Here is a 23133-nt window from a genome sequence, read left to right as displayed (position 1 = left end):
TTCTTACAGTTATGGAGGCCGAGAAGCCCAAGGTCAAGGGCACACATCTGGTGAGGGCCTTCTTGCTGGTAGGGACTCTCTGCAGAGCCTCGAGGCAGCACAGGATGTCATATGTCGAGGGGGCTGAGTGTGCCAATGTGCTAGCTCCTCTTCTCATAAAGCCACCAGCCCCACTCCCGTGATAACCCGTTAACCCACGAATGGATCAATCCATCCATGAGGGCAGGCCCAGCCACCTTGCGAAGTCCCTGTCTCTCAATACTGCCACACGGGATTCAGTTTCAAATGAAGTTTTGGAGGGGACAAATATTCAAACCACACCACTGAGGTCACTTCGATTTTCCAGAGGTTCATCATGTTCCTCAGTCAAAACAGACACGTAGTTCTTGAGAATTTCAGGACAGAGATTTGTCGAGTGTTTCTGGCTTTTCCCAAACAAAAGCGATGTTCTCAGACCTGTTGGAAAGAAAGAGGCCTGTAGACCAGGGCCGAGAGGGGGATGCCAGGCCCCGAGCAGAGCAGCCAGGCTACCCGTGGGTGATTCGCTGCATGTCGGGGCCTGAGGAAAGGGGCACCCTTGAAAACTAGTGCTGTGAAGGTGATCTCAGGGGGTGAACAGGGCTCCTGTTTCCATGACGATCGTAGGGGGACCTGGGCATGCAGCCCGGGCACAGGCAGCTGCCTAACGCCAGAAACGGACCAACACGGGCCCTCGCAGGGTCTATGCCGTGGGCCGTCACGGAAAGCCCCTTGGCCATCAGCTTCCCACTTTCAGAGAAACTCCAGGACCTCTGCCGGCCTGCCCTTTTCCGAAAGCTTTCTCTCCTTTCCTGCAAATAGGTGGTCCCTTCCCCAGGGTATGGCCCACCCTCTCCTGGTGTACCCAATCCTGCCCCTGTCCACTCAAGGGCATCACTCGCTGGTTCTCCCTCTTGTCTTCTGCATTATCAATTTTTTTATTTCTAGCAGAGAATTCCCATTAGTGAACCCTGTTTTCATTACTCCCAGGTTAAAATCAAACCTCTCTGCCTGCCCCTTGCATCGAGATGGAGTAAACTGGATCTACCCTCCCTCCTGGAGCAGCCGACGCAACCAGCCAACAGATGAGAACAGCAGGACATCAGATGAGAAAGGACGGTGGTTTCTGGGTGATGGGAAATTGGACGGGTGAGCCCTTTAATGAGCCCAGCTCCCTGTCCCCAGGGCATTTGCAGACTGCAGAGCAGAGAGCCAGCGGACTCCCTAGGCGGAGGAAACAGAGCTGAAAGTCCAGGGAGACCAAGATGACTAGAGTTTTCGGGACAGGGAACCGAAAAGGAGAGAGCTGGCAAGGGAGAGCCATGGCCATCTGCAGAGTGTGCACGTGAATATTCAGCCCATGTATGTGAAGAAACTGCCTGGAGCCAGGGAAAAGCCACCCTACTCAAATACAGGACAGTGGCTGGGGCTCCCGTGGGGCTCCCACCGGCCTGACTACACGTCTTCTGGTTCACTGGGCATCGTGCAGTGTACTCAGTGGGTACTCTGCACTCTCCCCTCCTTTCTCTCTAGTCTTCCTCTTTATTGTGAAATATAATATACATCCAAGAAAATGTTTAAAATGCAAATGTTCAGCTTAGCAAGTTATTGTAAAGCAAACACCTGTGTAGCCACCACTGGGATCCATCCAGATCACACGTCCTCCCTCCCGAGGCCCCTCCCTGGCCCTCAGCCACCTGGCATTCCCAGTCAGCACTCCCTTCGGCTGCTTCCCTGTTAAAGCAAGCAGCCTTAAATGATAAGGGCCTATCTGCAGGTCTGTGCAACGTGTAGAAATGGAATCGTGCAGTGTAGGCATGGTTTGAGATCTGGCTTCTTTCTCTCAGTATTATGCTTTCAAGATTTAACCATGTTGCTGTATGCATCTAATTCTTTTTTTTTTTTTTTTGCAATGTAGAATCCATTGTATGAATATACATTTATTAGTCTGCTCTACTGTTGGTGGACATTTCTGTTGTTTCCATTTGAGGGATGTCTTAGTCACTTTGTGCTGCTATATTAAAAAAAAAAAAATACTGCAGACTGGATGGCCTAAACAACAAATACTTATTTTTCATGGGTCTGGAGGCTGGAAGTCCAAGGTCAGGGTGCCGGCATAGCCAGGGTCTTGGTGAAGGCACTCTCCAAGGTTGCAGACTGCCGCCTTCTCACTGTAGCCTCATGTAGCACAGAGAAAGAGGATGTGAGCCCTCTCGTGTCTCTCCTTGTACGGGCACTGATCTCACATGAGGGCTGCACCCTCATGTCTTAATTGGCTCCCACAGGCCTCATCTGTGAATACTATTACCCTGGGGTTAGGGTTTCAACATACGGATTTTGAGAAAAGACATACATTCAGTTCATGGCAGGGGCGATGATAAACACACTGTTAAGAATACACGTATACATGTATTTAGCTACAAAACACATGCTTACTAGTAGGTATGTACCTTCCAGTGGAATTGGAAGCTCACGGCTGTGCATATCTTCAGCTTTAGTAGATATTGCTACATCATTCTCCAAAGGGATTATACCCCTAGCTGTGTTATGAGTTCAAATACTTACTAGCACTTGGTATTGTCAGAACTGTGGGTGTATGGAACTATCTTGTTGTGATTTAACATCCTCGTCTCGTTTCTGATCTTAGCAGGAAAGCATCCAGTCTTTCATGATTATATACATTAGTGTGAGTGTTTCATAAATGCCTTTATCAGGCTGAGAAAGTTCCCTTCTTTTCCTAGTTTGGTGAGTGTTTTTTTCATGAAAAGGTGTTGGATTTTGTCAAATTATTTTTGAGATGTTCGTGTGATTTTTGTTTTACAATCTACTGGTATGATGTATTACATTAATTGATTGTCAAATATTAAACCATTCTTGCATTCCTGATATAAATATCACTTGGTCATGGTGTATAATTCTTTTTATATCTTGCTGGATTTGGTTGGCTATTATTGTGTTTAGAATTTTCATATCCATAACCATAAGTCATATTGGTCTGTAGTTTTCTTTTCTTGTGATGTCTGGTATTGGTATAAGGATAATACTGGGCTCATAAAGAGTTGGAAAGTGTTACCACTTCTTTTTTTTTAGTGTGTGAGAAATTGGTGTCAATTCTCCTTTAAATGTTTGGTAGAATTCAGTGATGAAGTATTCTGGGACTGGGATTTTCTTAATGGGTAGTTTTTTATTACTAATTCAGTCTCTGCTTGCTATAGATATATTTAGATTGTCTATTTCTTATTGAATCAGTTTCAGTAGTTTGTATCTTCATAGAAATTTGTGAATTTCGTCAGTTATCTAATATATTGGCATACAATTGTTCCTAGTATTCCTTTATAATCCCTTCTTCTTTTGTAAAGTCGATAGTAATATCCCTTCTTTCATTTATGATTCTAACAATTTGAGCATTCTTTTTTTTTCTTGGTCAATCTAGCTAAAAATTGATCAATTTTGTAGGGCTTTTCAAAGAACGAGCCTTTCATTTCACCAATTTTCTTTATTGTTTTTCTATTATGTTTATTGGTTTTTATTCTCTATTTTATTAATTTCTGTTCTAACGTTCTTTATTATTTTCTTCCTTCTGCTTGCTTTAAGTTTAGTGTCTTAAGTTAGAAGTTCAGACTGTTGATTTAAGGTCTTTCTTCTTTCATAATGTAGGCATTTACACCTATAAATTTCCCTCTGAGTACTGCTTTATCTGCATTCCATTAGTTTGAGGGTATTGTGTTTTCATTTTAACTCATATCAATGTTTTTCTGATTTCCCTTTTGATTTTTTCTTTGACCCACTGGCTATTCAGAAGTGTTTTATAGAATTTCCACATATTTATGAGTCTCCCAAATTATTTTCTTGCTATAGATTTCTAAGTTCATTCCATTGTGGTCAGAACACATATTTTGTGTGATTTCAATCCTTTTAAATATATTGAGGTATGCTTTATAGTTTAGCATACGGTCTCTCCCAGAGAATGTTCTATGTGTACTTGGGAAGAACATGCATTTTGTTGTAATTGGATGAGGGTTCTAGAATTGTATAAATCATCCATCTGATCTTGCTGAGCCTTTAACATATTAATCATTATTATTTTAAATTCCTTGTCAGACAGTTCCAACATCTCTTGCTTTATCATATGGCTCATATTTTTGTTAAAAAAAAAAAACAGACATTAGGCAGTAGAGACTGAGGTAAATAATTTTCATGCTTGGAAATGAGCACACCCTTCCTTCTGCTAGGTCTTTAATGTAGGGGTTCTATTAATCTAGTCAGAAGTTGGGCTGGGTTTGAGATTTAATGTTGCTATGGTTATCCTCACGTTATAACAGACTTCAAATTCTAGTGTTACCTTGTGTTTAGGATGGGGGCTGTTTTGCTAACTCTTTTACTTCCACTTCTCATAAGGATGATACCATTTGTTGCCCTCCTCCTCCCCAGGGTTTTAAGGCATTTATTCCATGAGTGGTAGAGCTGGGGGAGGAGAGGGGAGAAGCGACCTGCAACACTGGGACACTTTCTCAAAAGTCTCCTTGGTCTTCTCTGTGAGTATCTGGTGGGATACATTTCACTTTTAATTTCATATGTACAAATTATATAATATATGCAACATGTGAAGTCTATTAATCGCTGCCTGTTAATTTTACAACCTCCTGTGTTGTAGAATCCTTTTATTCTTTAAGGTGGTTTTACCAACTATTCCCTAGGGTTTTCCAGGCACACTGTCTTGTCCTCTGCAAAAAGAGATAGTTCTTCTTTTTCAAGTCTTACGTCTCCAGTTGTTTTCTCTTAATCTGATTATATTGCTAATATGTTAAGTAATAGAATTTTAAAAATTCTTGCCTTATTTCTGACCTTAGTAAGAATGTTTCTATTGTTGCCCCATTAAGAAAATTTAGGACTGAGGTGTATATATATATATATATATATATATATGCGCATATATATATATTTATCATGGTAAACACATATCTATCTGTTTTTTCAACACTCAGAGTTCTAATGGGTGTTAAATGTTTTCAAAGGTTTTCTTGGCATCTGTGGAGATAATCACCTAACTCTCCCTCAACTTATTAATGTGGTCAGTTTTAATAGTAGATTTCTTATTATTGAATCATCTTTGTACTCCTCGTATACAATCTCTTTTCACTGTAATACTGATTTAGTTCTACCGTTTGGGAAGTCCTTATTTTTCTTTTTCTTGATTTCCACATTCTTGTGGCCAGCGTACTTCACAAGTAGTTCTGTTTCCTCAGAATAAGTTAATGGAAGGTTACCTTTCAAAATGCTTTCTTATACATCAAAAGGTACTTTGCTTTCATACTCTGTTAATAATTTGGCTGGCTCTATCATTTCAAGTCAAGATCATTTTCCCTCTGGCCTTGAAGGAAGTCTTCTATTATAATATTTCTCTCTAGCACACCCTGACGCTCAGCTCATTCCTTGGCCAGTGACCTGAGCCACCCCCTTCCCTTAGCTTTCTAATAATGCATGACAGTGTGCCCAGGTGTTATCTTTTCTCAATCATTCTATTAAATAACTTGAGTGAGTTTAAATTTTAAAAATTTCCCTCCTTTTCGGCTCTGGGAAGTTATTCTCCCGCCATTTCTTTCTTTTCCACTGTAGTACACAAAATAATGGCTCACCAAAGGTGTCACATCTTAATATCTGGAACCTATGAATATATTATCTTATATGGAAAAGGGACTTTGCAGATGCAATTATGTTAAAAATCTTGAAACGGGGAGATTTTCCTGAATTATTTTTGTGGCCCCAACCTAATCACAAGGGTCCTCATCAGAGGGGGGCAAGAGGGCCAGTCAGAGAAGGTGACGTGACAGAAGGCACAGGAGAGAGTGTGATGTGGTGACAGAGGAGGGCTCACAGTCATAGAGAGAGACTGGAAGATGCTACACCCACTGACCTTGAAAACGGAGGAAGGGGCCATGAGCCAAGGAACGCAGGCAGCCTCCTGAGGCCGGGAAAGGCAAGGAGACACATTCTCTCTTAGAGCCTCCAGAAGGAATGTAGTCCTGGTGACACCATGATTTGGGGACTTCTGGCCTCCATAGCTGTAAGATAATAAATTTGTGTTGTTTTAAGCCACTGAGTTTGTGGTCATTGTTTAGAGCAATAGGGACCAATGCACTTCCCTCCATTCTTATTTTTTTCTGTTTGTTCTTTCTGAACTCCTACTAGACACGTTTTGTACAGCCTGGACTGAAGCTACTCGTCTCTTAACTGTCCTCTCAGACTCTTCATCTTTTTGTCTTCTTGCCCTACGTCTGGGAAGTTACTTTGACTATATCTTCCAATCCTTTTCCTGATGTGTTTTTAATTTTGACAATCTATTTTTAATCTCTGAACTTTTTCTTATTCTCTGATTTCCCCTTTCTCTAGGTTCCTGGTCTGGTTTCATGGATGCAGTATCTCCTCCAACATCCCAGAGATGTTAATCATGACTTCTAACTTCTATTACCTATGTCTTCCAGGGCCAGCTGTTACTTTCGTTCATCTTGCTCCTTGTGTCCTGTGTGATTATTTTCCGTGGTTGCCTGTTTACATACACAAAGGAATGACGAGGCTGATGCCTACAGATAGCTGGCAAGGGTCCCTTTGTGGTTCTGGGTCTGTTTACTCAGCAGGCCTCTCCCCTTCCTGGGAAGGCTGGCTCCAGTCGTGCATGGAGGGGTGAGTCATAGCACCTGGCGGCCTTCACTAGAGGGTGCCTGGCTTCCTCATCTCCACAAAAGGACCAGACTAATGAGGGCTTTATTCTGGTGGATACTAACCCTCCTTCCAGGTTGACTTCAATTTCTTAACAAGATGTCGTAGTCAATGCGGGCTGTTATAACAGAATACCATAGACTGGGTGACTTATACACAACAGAAATTATTCGTCAGTTTTGGAGGCTGCAAAGTCCAAGAACAAAGTGCCAGCAGATTCAGCGCGTGGTGAGGGCTTCCTGGTTCATAGCGGACCATCTTCTCGCTGCGTCCTCGCGTGGAGGCAGGGGTGAGAGAGCTCTGCAGGGTCTCCTTTATAAGAGCACTAATCTCATTTACGAAGGCTCTACTCTCATGACCTAGTCACCTCCCAAAGGCCCCACTTCCTTATCCCAGCATATTGGGGGTTAGATTTCAACATATGAGTTTTGGGGAGACATAGATATTCAATCTAGAGCACAGGCATATCATTAATTCTATCCTAGAGCAAACACAGCACTGCTAGCCTCTTTGTCTGAGGCCTGGTGGAGCCTGGGGTTAGAGGCAGGTAAAGAGCCCCCTCTGCTGTTCCGTGGACAATCCCTCCCTCCACACCCCTGAGTAAAGTCACCTGCCTACTGTTCTCCAACTGTGGACCCTGAGCTTGGAGCCTCTCCAGGGTACTCAGGGAGGGTAGCACCTCTGCCCAAGCCCCCACCTCCCACCACATACCGTCTCTCCTGCATACTTACTGGGATGTAGTCGCTTCTGCTTTGGTTTAAAAATCAATGTGGTCATGTCTGTTTTTATCTTCTGGAAGTCCGTGAAAGCCACGGGGCCACTGATACTCCACTTCTCAGCTCTGCTTGAGATTATGCTATTTGGCCATTTCCAGGGAATTTGGAAAGGGGAGGGAAGCAAAACTTTCCTCTGGCTGCCTAAGCTGACGCAGCCTGCGGCACACTCAGTCATCACTATACACGTGGTAACACGTCGGTGTGTGGGAGGAGTCCTGTTCCTTGACAAGGACAGAGCCATCCCACAAATGAATGGGTTGGCTCATTCCCTCAGCTACAGTGCTCCAGTCCAACAAGATAACTTACAATCACTGGCTAACTTTTTTCATGAGAAACATAATTGTCTGTAAACTCTCTGAGAGTGGTGAATCAGTTAGGATTATCTCTGGCTATGGATTTTTAAAAAAGGCTAACACAACAGTGGCTTACACAATACAGCAGATTACTCAATATAGAAGGTAGGAAGTCCAGGTCTGTTACAGAGGCTACACCGTGACAGGGACTCAGGCTCTATCTATTCTGTGCTTGCCTGTGTGTAGCTTCCATGCCCAAGATCACCTCACGGTCCAAAATGGCTGCTGCAGCTCCAGCCATCATGTCCACATTTCAGCCAGCAGAAAGAGAAAGAAAAAGGAAGGGCCCACCCACTTATTTTAAAGTTACTTCCTAGTATAGAAGTTGTTTCATGAAACTGTCACTCACACCCCATTGGCCAGAATTGGTCCAGATAGCCATGTACCTGCTCATTATTAAAGAAGGGGACATATATGGTGGGACTCTGAAGGAGCCTAGTCAGGTGCCATATCTCCTCTGTGATTTTATTTCCCTCAGTCTGGAGACAAGAATTCTGAAGGCACAGTTCATCGATTATTTGCTAGACACCCAGTTCCATCATAGCCTTTAGCTTTGAATACATTGTCCAGAGTTACCCAGACCAGGACAAAAGATCTTGGCCCAGATTTGTTCAGAGTAGAAAAGTCTAAAAGAATCAGGGGAATCGGTGGACATATCTGTACTCAAACATTTTGGGATCAACGGAGACTGTCAGTTTGAACTGGCAACAGAATGGGAGAGAGAAAGGAAATGGAAAACAACTTGTTTCCCAGGGCCTTGGCTAGCAAGCTGTCCTCTCATCCATTTTCCTGCTGGGTCCCAAGGGATCCGGCCCTATGCATCAGTCCTGCTGCAGCACGTGATGCTAGTAAGGCTGCTTATGAAAGAAGAAAACAATTCACGAGTACCCCCGCCCGTCCCTCCAATGCAACCATTTTAAAAAGTATTTTGTCCCCACATTTTAGCATCTCATGTAAGGATGGGAGGAGAGAGTGGGACTCAGCTGCGGGCAGGCAGGCTGTCGAGAAGCCCGGTGGGGGTGGGAGCGTGGGGGTGGCCTCAGTCTGGCTTGGCCAGAGACCAGCGGCTTGCAGGCTCTGTGGGTCTGAGCAGCACTGATGGCAGCTTTGGGGTCTGAGTTCGCCTCCCCAGTGGGAAGCCCCTGGTTGAAGGGCAGAAGCCAAGTTCCAAGAGGGACAGCTGAAGCTTTGGAGAGCCATCAGTCAAAGGGGCCTTGGAGAGGACGAGGCACTGAAATGTGGGGCCCAATGTGGCAGAAACCCAGAGCCCAGAGCCAGGCTCTCAGCCCTTCCCCATGGCCTGCCCTGGCAGACCGGGCAGGGCAGGTGCGAGCATGCACAAAGAGCCCCTAAACTGTAGGACTCTCCCTCCCAGGGATGGTGCCCCTCTGCCTCCAAGTGACCCCACCCTGGCACTCCCACCCAAGGTGAACCAGCCCTGACTCCGATACCACAGCCATTGTCCCAAAGCCAGCCATGGAGGAAGGGTAGCACAGGATTCGGCAACCTTGAACTTCGTCTCGGAATAGAGGGCGCAGGCCTGGGCCTGGACCCAGAGCAGTGAGTGGCAAGGCATCCCGGGGAGCAGACTTTAGCACCTGCGTGGCAGGATGGCTCTGGGAAACCCTTGGTGGCTTGGCACAGCTGACTGCAGAACACTCAGGGACACGGATACCCTGCCAGGTGGGTCTCCCCCACACCTGAGCGTCTGAGGGGCCCCTGGCTTTCAGCGGGAGTCCAGTTCCTCCCAGAGGGGGATTGGCACCTGAGGCCCGGGGCTGGGGGGGAGGCTTGCTCTGCTTCCCTGTCTGGTGCTGACCTCCTCCAGGGAAGCCGGCACAACGCTCTCCACAAGGGCTGGGTGAGGGGGCTCGCGCTTTGTCAGGGACACTCTGGTCAGGGTGATGCCAACCTTCCCTGGGCACAGCCTCTAGGGAAAACCTAGCAGATGACGCAGCCCTGCCCAGCGGGGTGGATCAGAGGGAACTGCGTGGGCGAGTGTTAGTCCGCAGCAGGGCTTGCCCAGCAGGGCCTGGCTGCGGGCTTTGCCCGCCCACGGGGCGCCTGTGGCTGCCTGGGGAGGCGGGGGAGCAGGGCACCCACAGCGTGGTTGACTCTTCCTGCTTCTTGGCTCCAACAGCCTTCACTTCCTGCTTTCTTCCAGGGCCTGGGGTCCTGCTCCAAAGTCAGCCGCTGGAGACTACTGATGTGCCACTGTGGCCTGGGGACGAAGGTGACTTGGGGGACATGGTGGCCACATAGGTCTCAGAGCCCCGAGCTCAAGCCCTGGGATGGGGGGGTCACTCCTTCAATGTCGGGGCCCAGGAGCCAGTGGGACCTTGTTCCAAGGGGCACCCTGGGGGCAGGGTCAGCGGCACTGAGCATGTCCCTGCAACAGGCACCAGCCAGGGGCCTGGGTGCAGCTGTGGGGCTGGACCTGGCGCCACAGCAGCTCCCCCGCTGCCCACTGTGCTCCTGGCCACGGCACGCAAATGCCAGCAGCTGCTTTGGTTTGGCTGCTTCTTTCCAGTGTTGTCAATGCAACGGGCGTTTGACCTGTTCTGTCCCAGTGCACCCTGTCCCCTAATGCTTGGGCTGTTTCCTTGGTGAGGTGGTCATGCCTCTGAGGCCTGGGCTCCCTACGGTTCGGGGGTTGGGGAGCAGTGAAAACACCACCGATTACCGGCCCACCCGAGCCTGAGCACCATGTGCTCTGTGGTGGGGAGCCTGTCTGGGCAAGGGCCTTATCCGAGAGATCAGGCAGATTGGTGGAGAGCCATCAGCAGAGCCCCAGCACAGACCTGTGAGCAGCAGGCACCTTATTAGGCTAATTATGGGCTGCCCAGCCCACAGATGCCTGTAAAACTGAGATAAACTCAGGGTGGAGAGGGCAGCTCTGAGGTGGTGTTTTCCTAGGGAGGCTGCTTACCAAAGGGCCTCGGGCTGGGAGGTGAGGGGGAGAAAGATGAAAGAAGATGGGGGAAGGGAACCCCACAGCCAGCTCCAAACTCTTCCTCCCTCCACTTCCTCATCTGTAAAGTTCATCCCTCTGACATTTGTGATGTGTCAAGAGCTGCTGGCCACTGGGAATGGTTGGTTACAATAATGTCACTAATAAGATCGGCTTGGCACTGTACACAGATTAGCTCATTTAGTCCCCCGAAACAAACCCATCTTCATTTTATAGCTAGGGAAACTGAGGCTCGGGGATGTTAAAGGATTTGTTAGTAGATGTCAGAGCTGAAACCAAGAAGTAGCCCTGGCCTTAAAGGGAAAACAAGTCCAGGAACCTCCCAGGACAGGCAAGCTGGTGGGATGCAGAGCATCCCCGGCGCCCCTCGCTCCAAGGCAGACGACGTTGGCTGGCCACCGCGCGCCCCTCCCGCTCCAAGGCGGCTGAACCCCTTGGCACACAGCCTGGGCGGCGCGCGTCACAGAGGAGAGGGCGCCACCGCCCCAGGCCTGAGCGCATCGCCGCGGGGCCTGGAGCTCGCGGCTGGCGGTGGGCGCGGCTCCCAGTCCGGTGATTACGCTCTGGGCGAGTGCAGGGAAGCCTGCGCCGAGGGGTGGGGAGCCCCGCCACGCGCGCCCCGCCCTGCCCCGCCCTCTCCGCCTCCGGGCGCCCAGCATGCCCCAGTCGCCCCTTACCCCTGTCAAACCTTTTCGGCAATGACCCTGGGGACTGTCCCAATGGCAACATCAGAGAAACCTGGACTGGATAAGGGAGGGTGTCCACCGGGTGTGGGGGGCGGGGAGGGCACCGGTTCCTGCCCCACCCTTCCCCCCAAGCAGGGCTCCAGGCTTTCATAGGAGTGCCCTCCCGCCCAACCAGCCCTCTTCCACCCTGCGGCCCCTGGTTCAACCTCATCCCTCTGGGCAAAAAGCCTGCCACACCCTGTCACCCGGTCCCCGTTTTCTTCTAGCACCTGGAGTCATCCTCACAGCCCAGAGCCTCCAGGGCCCAGCCCCTCACTCCCAGCTAGTGTCCCCCAGGGCTGCACAGGCTGGAGGATAGGCAAGGGGCTACCACACCTCCAGGAGCCTGGCCAGGCTGAGACTGCCCCAAACGCCGGAAGGGACAAAGGGCCTCTCCCTTGGGGGCCACCCAGGATCACTCAGAAACTCCAGGCCCTTCCCCAAGGTCCCTGTAACTTCAGGACCACCACCCAGACCTGGGGGTTTTAGGAGCAGGAGGGGGCGCATCAAGTTCCACATCAACGCAACAGACTTCACCGGACTTGCCCATCTCCTTTCATTCCTCCAACTGCAGCACCCGGGAACCTGCTGGAATACCAGGGCCCTTCCCAGACTTACCGAGCCCGATACTCCACTTAACATGCCCTGCAGAGGAGCCTGGTGCCAGCTGTGGTGTGACACCCCCTGTCCTGGATCCCACTCTCACTCCCTCCACACCACGAGCTCAGCAGCCCAAGGGCTTCTCCCTCCCAAAGCTACTCCAGAGCTCCCCCTGGGCTCCCTTTCTTTATAAACTGCAGCCAGGCTGACCCTGGAGCTCCTAACCTGCCTAAATGCACCCCTCTCACCAGTGGTGGGACTTGGGCGTGTGGGCAGGTTGGGGTCAGATCCACTACCTGGCTCACAGGCTGGAAGCCCCAGTCCCATGTGAATTAACCAGGCCAGGGGGTAGAGGTCTGTCTCTGTGTCTGGTCTCCTTTCCTGAAAGGCAGTGCCAAGTGTCTAAGCAGGGACAGAACAGGGCACTCTGCAACCTCTGCCCGCCAGAGAGAGAAGGAACAGAAGGGCCATGTGGAGGTGGGGTGGCTTCCAATAAGCCCCAGACCAGCACAGCAGGAAGCCACCGCACTCTGCCTCCACTGCCTCCGCCCTCGTGTCAGTGCTGATGGGATGCCCTTTCATGGCCCAGCTTGGGTCCCCGCCCAATTAGCCTGGCTAAAAAAGGCAGCAAGTGCTACCTCACCCTACCCCCAAACTCCAGGGCAGAGTCCCAAGTCCCTCACTGGGCCCCACCACCTTGTCTGCCTTCTGTGTCCCCACGTCCAGGCAAACCAGCCATCAGACAGTGTCAGTCCCCAACGCCAACCATGCCCTCTGCCCTGGAATCTCACAGACCAGTTTCTTCTCTACCAAGTGCCAACTCTGTGCATCTCCTGGGTCTTGGTGTCTTTTCCTCTGGAGTAGTACCTCATGTCCCTATGGTGTCCCTGTGGTCTCCCTGACAAAGCCTCACTCCGTCCCTTGAGGGCAGATTCGTGAACTCACCCAAATACATACTCCCTCTGCCCACCCCCCAGCCCCCGCCACAGGTCCAGGCACATGGGGTTCCATGAGTCAGAGAGACCCCAGCTCTGCCGAGTGAGTCTGTGAGCCTTGGTTTTTCTCACCTGTAAAATGGTGCTTCTCACGGGTGTTCCATGCTCATTCACGTACTCGGTGAGTATGTATTCCGCACTCACCATGCAGGTATCAGATACGGCTTTAGGCCAGGCGGAGGCATCTGCACACACTCAACGTTGTGATGGAGGAGACAGCTAACACGCAAAACAACAACAAAGACAAGAAAGAGAGGGCAGTGAGGGGAGAAGGAAAAGAGGATAAAGGGGTGTGAGCAGCAACAGGGGCTCCTTCAGACGTTCGTGGTCTGGGCCTCTGCAGAGGAGAGGCAGCACGAGCAGGTTGCAGGAAGGAGCAGGCTGCGGGGAGAGCAGCCAGTGCAGTCTCTAGACCGGAGCCCTGAACGACTCCAAGGACAGACAAGAAGGGTGGCCGGATGGCAGCGGAGGGGTAGAGGCGGGGACAGACGGACAGAGAGGGCAATGGAGTCAGGGCACGGAGGTGGGGTTCATGCCGAGTGTGACAGGAACACATTGGTGGGAATAAGCAGGGTGACAATTTAAATGACCTCTCTGGCTGTGATGGAGATGGACTTAAGACACAGCCACAGAAGACAGACTGCTGTGGGCCCGTGCCTGTGGCCAGGCAGCCCTGGTCACCCTAAAGCCCCTCCCCAGCCCCCGTGTGCCACAGCAGTGACAGGAATCCCTGAAAGCCCCACAGCCCTGACTCCGCCCCAGCTCAACAGGAGGGTGTTGATGTCTTCTAAGGGCACATTTTGTGCACAAAATTCAGAGTTTATTTTATCTTAAATTTAAAAGTTTTAAAATCAACATTCAATTCATTAAAATTGCAAATGTAAAGGCCCAGTTCTTGCTTAAACTTTTAAATTCAATTTATTAATGTTCTTATTTTATGAAGAAGCCTAGAAAATTTTCACCATCACTTCACAAAGGGTGGAGGAGACACTGATTTATGTTTGGTCCATCCATATGTTTTGTTAATTAAATCTCTTTAAACGCAGTGAATGAACTACATTAGTACATTTAATTTTCAATTTGCTTTTTAAGTACAGCACTTCAATAGTCTCAATGACAAACCCTTCCCAAGCACTTAAGTACTATTTATAAATCTAATACATTAAAATATGGTGACTCAAGTTTTCTAATGTTCCAGTATTTTATAAGAACTTAGATTTCAAGTTAAAATCTCAAGTCTAAATTAATTACTCAATTATGACTTTAAATTCTCATTACAAGGCTGATCTATGATTCTAGATAGTCTTAAATGTGACAAATGCTGAAAAGACCAAGTACACATGTTTAACAACCTTAAAGTTATGGATTTGATTTTCATTAGCATCTGGATGAACAATTCTACAATTTTATCACCCAAGACGGTATCAGAGTCACCTTCGGAGGAATGCTGCGGTAGGTTCTCGGCTACCCGAGGGTTTAACGTCCGGGGTGGTCCTGCCTGGAGCTGGCTGGGGGGCTGAGCCTGCCACTCAGTTGCTCTGTGGATCCCCTCCATGAGGCAGAGAGGCCAAATCCTCCCATGCCATTCCCTGGACACCAGTGACGTGTCACCTAATTCCTATTGCTTTTCACAGATGTTCCCTGTCCCCACTCTGGTGGCTCCACACTGGTCTCTTTACTGCTTTATTCAGTTCTGGACTTGTTTCCAGGACTTCCTGTCTGTTAGCAGAGCTGACATTTGTTTCCATGGCACCTAGCGGACTCTCCCCCCACCTGGTGACACCTGATTATAGCTGCTTGGTAGTCTAGTCCCCCCAGCCTTGGTCATCTCTCCCTACCCAGGCTGTACCAGTCTTGAGTTGATTGTGCTGTCTGGTGGCCCCAGCCTTCCCCAGCCAGATGTCCAGCAGCACAGACATGGGGACAGGAGTATCCCAGTCCCTCCCTGGGTCCCCAATACAAAGCTGTGTAGAGAGCAAGCCCCATTCACCAGCCATGGGCTCTCCCAGAGCCAGCCTCCCAGCAAAACCCCCTCCTCACCCCCCTTATGTTCAGGGACATCCCTGTAGCCCTCCCTCCAGCACTTCTGATGTCGAGCTGGGACCTACCAGAAAAGCGGAAAAGTGGGTCTGCTCAGGCAGGGGCTTCTCAGGGGTGCTGGGGAGCTGAGCGGAGGGGATTCTCAGCCTGACCATCCATATCCAGGCAAAGGGAGGGGGGGAGTGCCCAGCCCAGGCATCCTGGACACAGCCTGCAGTGACAAAGAGTAGATGTCTTCCTCTCAGCCTGGAGAATTTGGCTGGCAACAGAAAGAGGCGGCCTGGGAGGGCTGGGTTAACCAAGTCAGAGGACGGTGGGCCGGGCCCTGGGACGCTTGTATCAAGGGCCCCAAGGAGATAACAGCCAAAAAAAGCTGGTGAATGTCCCGGAGGCAGAGGGTGGAGGTTCTGAGCAGGCTCTGAGGCAGACTTCCTGGGCTGGAACCTGGGCTACACCCTCAAGCAGCAGCACCTCTTGGGGGACTCAATTCTTTATACCTTGGGGGCACCCCACCTCCTCCAATTTTATTTAATTTTATCAAATTAATTTTGATGTGACATTATTACATTTAACTAAATGTCAAAACTATAGATAAAATGTGTACCCTAGCCATCAGGGGAATGCAAATCAAAACCACAATAAGATAGCTCTTCACATCTGATAGGCTGGCTGGCATCAAAAAGACGGACAGTAAGGTGCCGGGCAGGATGTGGCGAAGCTGGCCGTCTTAGAGATTGCCAGTGGGAGCGCAACGTGGTGCAGTGGGAAGCAGCCTGCAGGTCCTCACAGCTTAAACACAATATTACCACATGACCCAGTACTCCTAGGTACACACCCAAGAGAAATGAAAACGGGTGTCCACACAAACACTTGTACACAAATGTTCATAGTGGCATCATTCATAGTAGCCAAAAAGTAGAGATAACCCAAATACCTATCAAATGATGAACGGATTTTAAAAAATGATATATCCATACAATGGATTATTATTCAGCCATAAAAGGGAGTGAAGCACTGACACATGCTACAACATGAGGCAAATCCATAGAGACAGAAAAATTAGTGGGTGCCCGGACTCGGGGGAGGAACAGTGGGGTGATAGCTAAAGGGTACAGGGTTTCTTTTTCAGGTAATATCCTACAATCAACTGTGGCAATGGTTGCATATGTCTGTGAATATACTTAAATGCATTGAATTACATATATTCAATGGCTGCATTATATGATATGTGAATTATATCTCAATTAAAGTTATAGAAAAAATGCACCAGGAGAATGCTTCTGCTACTATCCCAGTTTCCCGTATACACAGGACATCTTTTTGCAAAAATAAGTGTGTGTGTGTGCGTGTGTGTGTGTGTATGTATATGCAATTTTTAAGAAGTGCCCCCTACTTTCTTACACAAGTAGTAGCGTCTTCTATGTACTACTTAGCACCTTCCTTTTTTCCTTTAACTTAACAGTGCACCCTAGCGCCGACTCTGTTTCCATCTCTCACCTGCTTTTTGGTGGGTGCACAGTGCTTCTGGTGGGGGGGATGTTAGACATCACAACATGCCCCCCCAGGAACAATTGTGCCTGCATGTTGCTCCTCTACATCAAGGTAGAGCCTCCCTGGGGGAGGCTCCCGGGATCCGAGGGCAAACTGAGGGCAAGCTTGGCAGATGCTGCCACCTGCTCCCTCCCCGCAGGCAGGAGTGGAGCCAGGATGCCAGTCTCGCCAGCCACACAGCTAGTCTTGGTTCCCCACAGACGCCTCCATTGGCTCCCCTGCAAGCCAGGTTGTGGTGGGAAGGAAGCGAGTCGATACAGGTCCAGCACTTAGAACAGTGTCTAGGCCATAATGAACATGATCTCAGTGGGAACTCTCATTATCACCACCCTCATCTTCACAGCCAGGCAGCTGAAACCTGGCTGGGAAAGCTCTGCCTGCTGGTCCTAGAGGGTGGAAGCAACTGTAGCTGTGACCCCAGGAGTCTAGCGAGGTCGAGCCCGGTGGGGGACAGAGGCACTAGTGGACTACTGGGAGGATCAAGTAACAGAGGGTGCTGGGAGGGGGCTGAATAGTTGGCACCTCTGCCCCGACACTGAGACCCGCGGGGGTCAGTGCATCCTAGGTCCGGGGGTGAGGCAGGGAGGAGGCAGGGAGTGATGGCGTGAGTGCGCTTTAGTAGGTTTCAGGGAAGGCCTCTGATGAGCATCTGAGCGGAGGCTTGCGGGGAGTGGGAGCCCACCCCATATCTGCAGCAGAAAGGGCAAAGGCCGGGCCACCAGGGCTGCTTACTGTACACAGGAAGCTGCAGGGAAGTCCAGTACCTCCAGCAGGGTGGGGGCTGGCGGGAAGGTGGAGCAGGGTCTGGCTGCAGCCTGACCACGCCCACGCCTGCCGCTTAGACACCCTGGAAGCGTCACGGTAGGGGATGGGGGATGGGGGATGGGGGTGGGGCGGGTAGTGGAGAAGGCAATTGTAACAATGCGTGTGGGCACCCAGATGGGTTGATGATCCGTCTGGGGTAGGGTGTCGCTGCTAAAATACCATGAGCACTCTTCCCTGAATTCCAAAAACGTCACCCAAGTCACTCTCCTTGGTGGCCCTTCTAGGGGTCCTCCCCCAAGATATATTCGGCGATTCTCCTGACCCTCTGACTCACCCCCAGGAAGGAGACAGGAGACAGGGGTAGGGGATGGGTAGCAGCAAAGCAGCAACAGCCTGAGGGGACAGGCAAGAAGAGACAGTGTCCCTCGCTCGCTCGTACACCCTGCAGGGGCAGGACGCTCACATGCGTGGAGGACAGAGGATACGTGGTCACGGGCCACAGGAACCCGGGGGATGCCGGTTACAAGGACGCGGGTGGGGGCTGGGGCCACGTCGGGAAGGGCGGGGTACGTTAGGGCCCGGGTGGCCCCAGGCTCGGCCGCGCCCCCACACTCACGTGACCTGTGACCTGCTGAGACTCCGTCCCGGACTGTAAAAGTAAAAGAGAAGGGCGGAGTCTCCCTCCCTCTGTCTCAGGGTCATTGTCTGGATTAAATGAAGTCGTGTGGGTAAAAGCACCTTAAAATTACAAACTACAAAGAAACAGTGCAAGTGATGATCATTATCATTATTACCCGAAACCACAACTTCGTTTTTTAATCATTAAGAGTGTGTGTGTGTGTGTGTGTGTGTGTGTGTGTGTGTGTGTGTGTGGCTGCGGGGCGGCGGGGCTCTCAAAGTGCATTCAAAGTATTATTCCCCAACCAGGGGCAGAAAGACGTTGGGAGGGCCAGAAATACAAAGTCCAGTGGCGGCAGCAGGTGGTCCCGCAGGGCGCCTGCACGGAAGTCCCCTGGCGCGGCCGGCTGCTCGCGGGAGCCCACTGCCACTGCCGCGTGCGGTTGGCGGCGGAACGCGGCTCGGTGGCGTCGCGCTGAGGGAAAGCAGAGTGCATCGGACCTAGACCCGCGGGCCAGTCGGGTTCAGAGGCAGTGGCCGGTCGTCAGGACCCCGCCTCACCCGGGGGTCTCCCTGCCTCTGGCCCTGCTGCCACCAGTGCTGCCTCAACTTGTCAGCCCAGATGGGAATCCCGAGCCTTCCTGGTTTCCACGGAAAACCATCCTCACTAGCAAGCAGCTCATGAATTCCAAGAATTCACTGGAGCTTTGGAAAGCCCAGGAAGGGCCTTCCTGCTCGGTTCCTCTCCCCTCCCTCCCCTCGTCCCGCCACCCCTCGCCCTGACTGTCCCTGGGAGGCCCTGATGGCCCTGACAGTGCCGTACCCCAAAGCCCTGCTTCACAAACCCGCAAAGCCCCACACGCTGACCCTGACCCCACCTCCACCGCATAGAGAGGGTCCCGCGGTTGCGAATGTTGCCTCCCTTCCCTCCTTTCTCGTTCCAGCAGCCTAGTGAGGGGCAGGACAAGGTGCCAGGAACACTCCCTGGGGACAGGGATGCCAGGAGAGGCTCCAACAGGACATGACATGGGGTCTGCATTTTAGAGGATGAGTGAGATTTGAGTAAAACAGTTTGTTTTGGCTCCAGGAACAAAACAGCAGAAAAAGGGAAAATAAACACAGGGCTAATCCTGAAAGAAGAGATAAGGAACATAGCAGGCTGAGTCAGTAAGTCCCCTTCAAATAGGATGAAGCCCACAAAGGAAAGAACCATGGAGGGAGGGCAACTAGTACTAAAATGTTAGAGGAAAATATTCCAGACCTGAAGACAAACGGTGTCTTCAGGTGTAGTGATCCTTGGAATTCAGAGTGGTAAAATGCCGTGCCCTTGGAAATGGCTGCGTGAAAGTGCAGAGCAACAGGCTAACAGGTTTCAAAGAGTGAACATAAAATGTTCACTGCAAAGGCTGAGAACCACAGTGCATTGGACTTCCCATCAGTAAAGATACTTTCAGACCTCCAAGGACTTAATAAAAAAAAAAAAACCACCTCCCATGCATCCTTTCTTGGACAGTTACTTGAGGATGTATTCCAGCAAAGTGAGAAAGAAAGCTAAGAAAGGGAAAGACATGGGATTTGTGTGGAGTTCCAGGCATGTGCAGGCCCAGGGGCAAGGAGCCAGATAGTTGGGTGGAGAAGGCAAGGGAGGAGGTCCTGGGAACAAAAACAGGGTAAAACTGAAGTGATGGAAGAGGCACATTATTACTCTGTTAACAAAAAGGAAGAAAGCCAGTCGGGTGCGGTGGCTCACGCCTGTAATCCTAGCACTCTGGGAGGCTGAGGCAGGAGGATCGCTAGAGGTCAGGAGTTCGAGACCAGCCTGAGCAGGAGCGAGACTTTGTCTCTACTAAAAATAGAAAGAAATTATCTGGCAAACTAAAAATATATATGGAAAAAATTAGGCGGGCATGGTGGCGCATGCCTGTAGTCCCAGCTACTTGGGAGGCTGAGGCAGAAGGATTGCTTGAGCCCAGGAGTTTGAGGTTGCTGTGAGCTAGGCTGACGCCATGGCATTCTAGCCCGGGCAACAGAGTGAGATTCTATCTCAAAAAAAAAAAAAAAAAAAAAAAAAAGGAAGAAAGCCAATTAAAAGCTAAAGAGAAAAAAAAATCTATGTAACAAAATTAAGCTTCAACTATAAAGCAAACTAAAATGTGATAGGTAGAATGTAAAATGGGTTCACCCTATTTGCTCTTGATGCTAAGAATATCTTCCTTGAATCATCAGAGGAGGAGGTGATGACTTTAGGCTCACAAAGAAGGAACTGTCCCCTAGCCCAGGGTTTAGCTGTGTAGTAACAAGTAACAGTGACATGCTCAGCCTCAGGGGTGTAGAGGCTCCCACCTTTGGGACCCACCTTTGCAACAGACAAAGTTGCAAAAGTAAAGGCTGAGGAGGGCTGGGGTGGGTGGAGGGTAGGAACAGTGGAGGCAGGGGCTACCCTACCCTTACTCCCTTACTTTCCTGTGAAGGGGAGTCCAGACACAGAACACAAGTGTAGCAGCAGACATAAGGCAGGAAGAGTGCTATGTAAAGTTTCAGAGAGCACCTACAGGAGAGTTAGAACACTCCCCCTAAATGTAAATGGAGGGGGTGGGAAGAGGTGGGAGGAAGGGGTGGGGAGATGGAGGTAATTACAGTTGACATTGGGAGTAAGGAGTGCCAACACCCACACAGAAGCAAAAAATTCGTGTGTAACTTTTGACTCCCCTAAAACTTAACTACTAATAGCCCATTATTGACTGGAAGCCTTACCAATAACATAGACAGTCGATTAACACATATTTAGTATGTTAGATGTATTATATACTGTATTCTTACAATAAAGGAAGCTAGGGGAAAAATGTTATGAAGAAAATCATAAAGAAGAGAAAATATATTTACTATTCATTAAGTAGAAGTGGATCATCATAAAGGCCTTCATCCTCATCATCTTCACACTGAGCAGGCTGAAGAGGAAGAGGAGGGGTTGGTCTTGCGGTCTTAGAGGCAGCAGAGGCAGAAGAAAATCCACATATAAATCAACTCATGCAGTTTGAAACTTTGCTGTTCAAGGGCCAACCATGTTCATCGTTCTTATTAAGAAGCCAGCATATTTTGCCAAACACTCATAAATCACAGAGCAGAAAGACAAGCATTTCATTAAGGCTTAAAGGAATAACCAATGAAATATTTAAAATCAGAAATGATTTAAAAAAGAGAGAGAGAGAGAGAGATTTAGCCCTGTGTGGTAGAACTGGTTGAAGGGAGTCAAGGTGGGAGGGGGCGAAGAGAGACATTCCCGCATTAGGGTTTTCTTTGGTATTATTTGGTTTTTTAAACCTTGCTCATATGTATTACTTTGAGCGAAATTCCTAAATCTTAAAAATAAAACCAATTATCAAATTACTTCCAAAGTCCTTGAATACCATGGCTTAATTCTTCATATAATAACCATATTTTGCTGTTTCATTTTTTAAAGCATTATCACTGGTATTAGTTTTGTAGCCAACTGTATACAAAGCATGCATTTTTTATTGCGTACATGAAGAAAAAAAGAGTTTTCAATACTTACCTGAGAGTACTGTGCCAGCTGGTGAGGAGAAAAATAACTGCCCACCTCCACCATGTTCAGGTGCCTCCAGGGACCCGGGTAGGTGACTGTGACTCCTGCCGGCACTCAGGTTAACATCCTTCTGTAGTCTACTATCAATGAAACCTGCTTTTGTTTTAGAGGCTTCCCAGCAAGCCTGGGCCCAGGGTGCCTGGCCCCTTCTCCTCTCTGGCAGAAGCAGTTCTATTTTTATTCTGTGTTGTTGGATGGCTTGTGTCCAAGCCAGTGGCTGTGCTCCAGGTGCCAGACTCGCTGGCAGTGCTCCTACTTTGGGACAAAGCTCTGCCTATTGCAGGGAGCAGCACCTGGTCACAGCCTGGTCACAGTCAGGTCACAGCCATTTGCATACACTTAAGTCTGTACTTCACAAGGAGAGTCTCCAGTCCTGCTTGAATGAGCCCAGATGACACACAGGAGCGACATCTGTGGGCCATGTCACAGACTGTCAAATCGTCAAACATTTCACACCTAGAGCAAATACAGAAAAAGGAAAAGCAAACGCCATTGTTCCCATCACCCAGCTATAATACAGGCATAGCTCAGAGATACTGCAGGTTTAGTTCCAGACTACTGCAGTAAAGCAAATATCACATCAAAGTGATGCACACAAATTTTTGGGTTTCCAGTGCATATAAAAGTTATGTTTACACTCTACTGTACTCTATTAAGTGTGCGATAGATACCATTATGTCTAAATAAATGTACATACTTTAATTTAAAAATTCTCTTTTGTTAAGAAATGCTAGTGATCATCTGACCCTTCAACAAGTTGTAATCTTTTTGCTGATGCAGGGTGTTGCCTCGCTGTTGATGGCTGCCGACTCATCAGGGTGGTGGTTGCTGAATGTTGGGGTGGCTGTGGCCATTTCTTAAAGTAAGATGATGATGAAGTTTGCTGCATAGATCGACTCTTCCTTTCATGAACAATTTCTCTGTAGCATGCGATGCTGTTTGATAGCATTTGATCTGCAATAGAATTTCTTTCAAAATTGGAGTCAATCCTCTCAAACTCTGCTGCTGCTTTATCAACTAAGTTTATGTAACATTCTAAATCCTTTGTTGTCATTTCCACAATGGTCACAGCGTCTTCACCAGAAGTAAAGTCCATCTCAAGAAACCACTTTCTTTTCTCATCTGTAAGAAGCAACTGTTCATCTGTTAAGGTTTGATCATGAGATTGCAGCAATTCAGTTACATCTTCAGACTCCACTTCCAATTCTAGGTCTCTTGCTATTTCTACAACATCTGCAGTGACTTTCTCCACTGAAGTCTTAAGACACTCCAAGTCATCCATGAGGGTTGGAGTCAACCTATTCTAAACTCTTGTTAATGTGGATATTTTGACCTCCTCCCATGAATAACAAATGTTCTTAATGGCATCTACAATGGTAAATCCTTTCCAGAAGAATTTC

At 49.0% G+C, this 23133-nt stretch overlaps 1 long non-coding RNA gene across 2 annotated transcripts; it reads right to left on the bottom strand.

The window, feature by feature from the left end:
• Positions 1-21898, bottom strand: LOC123644460. Of its 2 annotated transcripts, none has more exons than XR_006737141.1 (4): positions 21683-21898; positions 13228-13374; positions 5933-6080; positions 1-456 (listed from the first exon to the last, which is right to left on the bottom strand). It is a non-coding gene; the product is annotated as an uncharacterized LOC123644460 (long non-coding RNA). The 2 variants fall into 2 exon arrangements; XR_006737140.1 differs by lacking the exon at positions 21683-21898 and adding an exon at positions 15264-15464.
• Between the last annotated feature and the right edge of the window lie 1235 nt (positions 21899-23133).

Source organism: Lemur catta, chromosome 9 (assembly GCF_020740605.2).
Source record: "Lemur catta isolate mLemCat1 chromosome 9, mLemCat1.pri, whole genome shotgun sequence".
Taxonomy (NCBI): domain Eukaryota; kingdom Metazoa; phylum Chordata; class Mammalia; order Primates; family Lemuridae; genus Lemur; species Lemur catta.
Note: the sequence above shows the minus strand (reverse complement) of the source record. Positions and strands in the feature narration are given on the sequence as shown.